Genomic DNA, 7907 nt, shown 5'->3' on the forward strand with positions numbered 1-7907 from the left:
TTCATCCCTTTCTCTGGTAAACTCTGGAACTCCCTACCAGCTTCCGTATTTCCACCTTCCTATGACTTGAATTCCTTCAAGAGGGAGGTTTCAAGACACTTATCCTTCAATTTTTAACTACCGCTTTGGACCCTTTTCTGGGACTGGCATCTCAGCAGACTTTTTTTTTTTTTTATTGGATATTTGTTGCCCTCGGCCAGTGTCCCTCCTACATTAAAAAAAAAAAAAAAAAAAAAAAAAAAAAAAAAAAAAAAAAAAAAATATATATATATATATATATATATATATATATATATATATATATATATATATATATATATATATATATATATATATATATATATATATATATATATATATATATATATATATATATATACACACACACACACACACACACACACACACACACACACACACACTCACAGTGACAATAAGTATATAGAAAAGTATTCATAAACAGAGATTTAAAGTAGTCCACATTCTATTTTCTACAAGGAGAACGACGCTACGGACATCTGTCGGCTGAGAGTATGAACTAGAAGTCGTGATGTATTCCATTTCATCCAAGGAACTTTAATATACAGACGGTCTGCCGCTCCGCTCTCATCAAGACAAGTGAAGTCAGTGGACGGAGCTTACGATTAGCAATACCAGTTAACTTAGAAATTTCAATTTCTTTTATCATTTAAATGTGAATGCCAATTTAATTTATGGTCTATTATGATTCCTAAAAAAACTTGGTTTCCATAAACGTTTATTGTATAACCATCAATTTTAATTCCTATCTGAGGATATTGCAACATCGATGAATAATATACCATATTGTGTGTTTTGGATGTGTTGAAGGTGAGCTTGTTGCTTTTTAACCAATTTGAGACATGCATTAGTTCTGTATGTAATATGTCACTGAGTTCGTGGAAGTTATTGCCCTGTAGCTTGTAGGTATATGTTGGTGTCGTCCGAAAAGAACTAGAAATTTTACTTACTATTGCTACGTGTTATATCATTGATGTAAATGAGAAAAAGTACTGAACCCAAGATCGAGACTTGATCGAGACCATGATTAATGGGTTTTAGTCATGGAGGTATAATGGGAGGAGTCAGCATGACGTCACGAATGTGAAGCTAACGTGCTATTGGTCCACTGTCTCCCTATTCCCCTTAGACCCCAAAAAATTACCATTGCAGCATTGAAAGTATAGCGAAACGCCAGTTTACCGCTCCTCATTTCCTGTTTCTTGCTGTTACTTCCCACCTACCAAATCTATGACCACAAAAGGCTGCAATAGTGGCGTTGTGCCGTACTACCAGGATTTAGACAGCAAATCATGCACACAAATCAGATCATACAGTATTTTTCAATTTGGGTGGACTTGGGTGAGAGGTGGGAAGTTGTCACTGGGGTAGACATATGGGTGGATGAGATCATGTCCACATAAACATGCATATGTATATGTGCATATGCATATAAATGAAGGAGAAAAAATAAACTGCATCAGGTGAAAGATGTGCTAAAGGTTGATTTTTCTTGTAACTGCCATTGATAATAGGTCTACATAACATATTTAGGAAATTATGATGTACTTTTCGCAACTCCAACCATCATTTCTTTCTTATTTTTTGGCTAATTTGCAAAAAGAAAGTAGTAAATTCCCACAGCATGGGAGATCGCAATGTTTTGGGTCTATCTTCTGATTGTACGCTTCGCCCACAGACTTGATAAGCAACGCCCACTGGCTTCACTTGTCTAGATGGAAGCGGAGTGGGAAACCGTCTCCTGTATGTTATAGCTCCATGGTTTCAGTGAAGAGATGGTACTATCACAGACCACATACTGCTTCCTATGGCTAAGATAACTGGAACTATCTCCATGCTGGGCCACGAATTCCATACATTTAGAGCTTCTGTAATAAAATAATGTGTGAAGTGATATCAAAAGTCACAGAAAACAGTTGATGCATATTGTCATCTAAGGCTGTGTAAATACTTTGGGTGAAGTGAAGTGCTAGTTACGTGGATTGATGTGGGACTCTGTCAATATGGAAGACCAAGTGAGATACGTAACTAGTCTATTTACAACGATTTTTTTTTTCAAAGATTTTGCTAAAACTTGATAGTAATGCGATTGGTCTGTAGTTTGAATAATTAGTTGAATCACCTCTTTTATGTATTGGAATTACTTTGGCAAACTTAAGTACATAGGAAATGACCCCTCTTTGATATATATATATATATATATATATATATATATATATATATATATATATATATATATATATATATATATATATATATATATATATATATATATATATATATATATATATAATGTACTCAAGGAAAAAAAATATTTCATTTCTACATTGTTTCATAATTTTCATATCTATTTCATCATCTCCAGGGGAAGTTGAATCGAGCCCATGAATAACCTTATTTATTTTAGGAATGGCTGTTAGCCACAAATAAAACGAAAAGTTAATAGGTTCAGGAAGAAAATCATGACATGGAACAGTGGATGCTTGGCTCGTTTGTGGTAGGGTATTGGCGATCTTGAGTCCTTCCGCTACATTACCACTATTTGTCTTGTTTCTCCTCATGACCTTATTTATGATTTATAATTTCCCAAGTTTTCTTTGTATTGTCTAATGATTCTTTAAATTTAGATGTGTAATAATTTTCTTTAAATGCTCTTATTATTACTCTAATTTGATTCCGGTATCTTTTAAAAGAAGCTTCATAAGTTAAAGGGCACTTAGTTTCTGTAGCTTGTTTCAATGTCTAGTTAAAGTCTTTATAGCCAAGAGATAAGTGACTTTTCATAGTGTTTTTCTTTTATTTTAATTATAGTTTGGAAAGTTTTTATAATATAGATTGGCAAACTTTTTTCATATAGATTTCAAAAGTCATTAACGGTTTTATCATTTACTTCATTTAACACCTGTAGTTTATCAAATCTGTTTTGAATGCGTTAATCAAGTTACCTCTGAATATTCTTATGGTTTTAGTAGTGTCTGAGCAGTGAGCAATGTTTTGTGGTACTGTGAAGGTTCAGATGTGGTCAGATAGTGATGCTGATTTATTTGTTACATGGGTGGGTTTCAAAATAACGGGAAAATATAAGAACGAATAGAATAAGTTCTGCAGCTCGTTACCATTTGAGTCTCCTTAAGAAGATTGACATTTAGGTCACCCATAAAGTAGCAAGTTTATTTTCTGATGTGGTAAGTTCTAAAGTTGTTTCAGGACGGAAAAAAAGTAATGAATTCGTATTTAGTGGTCCGTATACTTTTCCAACTAAAAACGTGTTTGGTGTGGAACATTCTACGAATAATGATTCAATATGTGTCAGCTGAATAGATACGTCTTGTCTCACTACTCCCTTTATATTCCTAGCTGTGTAAAGAGCCACTCCTCCAGCCTTAGTAGTTTTGTTAAAAAAAAAAAAAATTAAGAGTACTTGCTAACTGTACATCATTTAGATCACAAAAAAAAAAAAGGTAAAGAGTATTCTGAAGACATTATAACTCATAATACACTTAATTATAAATCTTAGCAGTTTATATATTAATAGATTATTTCTTAAACTTAAAGTGCATGCAAAGCCACCTATATGAGGAAATTAAACGACTTTACCAGAAACCTGTCTTTTCACTTTTTTTCAGTATGTTAGGCACCAAACCGATAAATGATATGGAAGTCAGTCAATATGTGAATCCAAAACAAAATTACTGAAAACGTGTCTTTTCAGCGTTTTACGTAGAAAAAACGCTAAAACGGATGCAAAGCAACGAATATGAAGAAATAGAATAACATTACCAAAACGTGTTTTGGGGCTTTTTACCTACAAAAAAACGCGAAAATGGATGTAAAAGCACTCTATATTGGGGAGAAAAAAGGACATTTAGAGAAACGTGTATAATGATTGTTTTATAGTTTCACAAGAACAAGACAAAAAACGCAAAAACTCGTGTATATAGAGAAGTTTCTTACATATCAAAATGCTAAAACTCATGAATAACACTTTTAATTGAGAAACAGAACTACCTTACCAAATGTGTGAATTTTGAGTGTTTTTCACATTCTTAGTTACGAAAATCCCAAATTACATTTATACATTATTTTGTTACATTATTTTGAGTGTTTTTGATCATGTTACCTATAAAAACGCTTAAATACATGCAAAGAACCCTATGTCTGTGAAACGAAAGGACATTACGAAAATCGTGTATTATGATTGTTTTTAAGTTCCTTAAGTACCAAAAAACTAAAACCCACAAATAGAGAAAAAATAAATAACTAAAAATCTAGATTTTTTTTTTGTTATTTATCTAAATAGGTATGAAGATGCCAAAATTCAGGCAAAAATTCAGGGAAATTATGTAAAAAACACATTATAAAAAAAAAAATTAGCTTTTTTCCGGAATTATGTACCAAACCCAGAAGTGCATGCAAAGCCACCTATATGGGGAAATTACACGACTTTACCAGAAATCTGTCTTTTGAGTGTTTTTTTCCAGCAATTTCAACAATACTACTGAAAACATGTCTTTTCAGTGATTTACGAAGAAAAACGCTAAAACGGATGCAAGCCAACCAATATGAAGAAATACAATAACATTACCAAAAAGATATATTTTGAGTGTTTTTCAGCTTGTTACCTACAAAAAATGCGAAAATGGATGGAAAGCACTCTATATTGGGAAACAAAAGAACATTACGAAAAACGTGTATAATGAGTGTTTTATAGTTTCACACGAAGCACAAGGCAAAAAACGCAAAAATTCGTGTATATAGAGAACTTTCTTACATACCAAAATGCTGAAATGCATGAATAACACTTTTAATTGAGAAACAGAACAACCTTACCAAATGTGTGTATTTTGAGTGTTTTTCACATTCTTAGTTACGAAAATCCCAAATTACATGCGAAACTACCTTTATGTGGAAAAAAAAAATGACATTACCAAAAAAGTGTCTTTTTAGTGTTTTTGAGCGTGATATGCAACAAAGCATTAAAAAGCAGAACAATCACATTACATGGGAATAAAACCAACTTTTACGAAGAACTTGCCTTTAAGTGTTTTTTAACTCCTTACATACCAAATCGCTGAAACGCATGCAAAACACCCTTTATGGAGAAACAGAATAACATTACCAAAAACATGTATTTTGAGTTTTTTTTATCATGTAAACTATAAAAACGCTTAAATACATGTAAAGGACCCTATATTTGTATAACAAAAGGACATTACGGAAATCGTGTATTATGAGTGTTTTTAAGTTCCTTAAGTACCAAAAAGCTAAAACCCACAAATAACACTCTTTATAGAGAGAAAAAAAAACTTTTTTTTTGTTATTCATCTTCATAGGTACCGAGATGCCAAAATTCTGGCAAAATTCATGGAAATTTTGTAAAAAAAATCTTTATAAAAAAAATAATTTTAGCCTTTTTCCGGAGTTATGTACAAACCCTGAAGTGCATGCAAATCCACCTATATGGGGAAATTACACGACTATACCAGAAACCTGTCTTTTGAGTGTTTTTCAGCAATTTCAACAATATTACTGAAAACGTGTCTTTTCAGTGATTTACTTAAAAAAACGCTAAAACGGATGTAAACCAACCAATAAGAAGAAATAGAATAACATTACCAAAAAGATATATTTTGATGTGTTTTTGAGCTTGTTACCTACAAAAAAAGCAAAAAATGGATGGAAAGCACTTTATATTGGCAAAGAAAAGGACATTACGAGAAACGTGTATGAGTGTTTTATAGTTTGACAAGAACCACAAGGTAAAAAACTAAAAAACTCGTGTACATAAAGAAGTTTCTTACATACCAAAAAGATGAAACTCATGAATAACACTTTTAATTAAGAAATAGAAAAACCTTATTAATGCCTGTGTTTTGAGTTTTTTTTTCACATTCTTAGTTACGAAATTCCCAAATTCCATGCAAAACTAGCTTTATGTGAGAAATAAATGATATTACCAGAAAAGTGTCTTTTGAGTGTTTTGAGCGTGTTAGGCAATAAAGCACTAAAAAGCAGGGTAATAACATTACATGGGAATAAAAACAACTTTTACCAAGAACTTGCCTTTAAGTGTTTTTGAGCTCATTACATACCAAAACGCTAAAACGCATGCAAAACACCTTTTATGGAGAAACAGAATAAAATTACCAAAAACATATATTTTTTGGATTTTGATCATGTTATCTATAAAAACGCTTAAATACATATAAAGAACCTTATGTTTGCGAAACGAAAGGACATTACGAGAAATGTGTATTATAAGTGTTTTTAAGTTCCTTAAGTACCAAAAAGATAAAACCCACAAATAACACTCTTTATTTAGTAAAAAAAAATTAAGAAAATAAAAAAAATAGAATTTTTTTTTTTTTTTTGTTATTCATCTTCATAGGTACCGAGATTCCAAAATTCTGGGAAAATTCAGGGCTATTATATGATAAAAGAAAATTATCAAAAGAGTTAATTTTAGCTTTTTTTTCGGATTGTTATTTATCAAACCCTAAAGTGCATCCAAAGACTCCTATATGAGGAAATTAAACGACCTTACCAGAAATCTGTTTTTTGAGTGTTTTTCAGCATGTTAGGCACCAAAACGATAAATAATAAGGAACTCACCCTATATGAGAATCCAAAACAAAATTGCTGAAAACGTGTCTTTTCAGTGTTTTACGTAGAAAAACGCTGAAACGGATGCAAACCAACCAATATCAACAAATAGAAAAACATTACCAAAAAGGAATATTTTGAGTGTTTTTGTGCTTGTTACCTACAAAAAAACGGGAAAATTGATGCAAAGCACTCTACATAAGAAAACAAAAGGACATTGCAAGAAAAGTGTATCATGATTTTTTTATAGTTCAAACGAACCAAAAGGCAAAAAACACAAAAACTCGTGTATATGGAGAATGCTCCTAGATACCAAAATGCTGAAACTCATGAATAACACTCTTAACTGAGAAACAGAACAACCTTACTAAATGCGTGTATTTTGCGTGCTTTTCACATTCTTAGTTATCAAAACCCCAAATTACATGCGAAACCACTTTTATGTGAGAAAAAATGACATTACCAGAAAAGTGTCTTTTAAGTGTTTTTTGAGCGTGATAGGCAATAAAGCACTAAAAAGCACGGCAATGAAATTACATTAGAATAACACCAATTTATACCAAAAACTTGCCTTTAAGTGTTTTTGAGCTCCTTATATAACAAACCGCTAAAACGCATGCAAAACAAACTTTATGGAGAAACAGAATAACTTTACCAAAAACATATATTTTGAGCGTTTTTTTATCATGTTATCTATAAAAACGCTTAAATACATGCAAAGAACATTATGTTTGGGAAACAAAAGGACATTACAAGAAAAGTGTATTATGAGTGTTGTTTTTTTAAAGTTCTTTAAGTACCAAAAAGCTAAAACCCACAAATAACATTCTTTATTTAGAAAATAAAAAAATAAAAAATATATAAAAAATTGGATTTTTTTTTTTTTTGTTATTTATCTTCATAGTACCGAGATGCCAAAATTCTGGGAAAAATCAGGGCAATCGTATGATAAAAGAATATTATAAAAAAAGTTAATTTCAGCTTTTATTTTTTCGAACTGTTATGTACCAAACCCTAAAGTGCATGCAAAGCCTCCTATATGAAGAAATTTAACGACCTTACCAGAAATCTGTGTTTTGAGTGTTTTTTAGCATATTAAGCACCAAAACGATAAATAATAAGGAACTCACCTCTATAAGGGGATCCAAAACAAAGTTACTGAAAACGTGTCTTCTCAGTGTTTTACGTAGAAAAACGCTAAAACGGATGCAAAGCAACCAATATAAAGAAATAAAAAAAAGTTACTAAAAAGATATATTTTGAGT

The sequence above is a fragment of the Scylla paramamosain genome, chromosome 34, assembly GCF_035594125.1.
Source record: "Scylla paramamosain isolate STU-SP2022 chromosome 34, ASM3559412v1, whole genome shotgun sequence".
Classification (NCBI taxonomy): domain Eukaryota; kingdom Metazoa; phylum Arthropoda; class Malacostraca; order Decapoda; family Portunidae; genus Scylla; species Scylla paramamosain.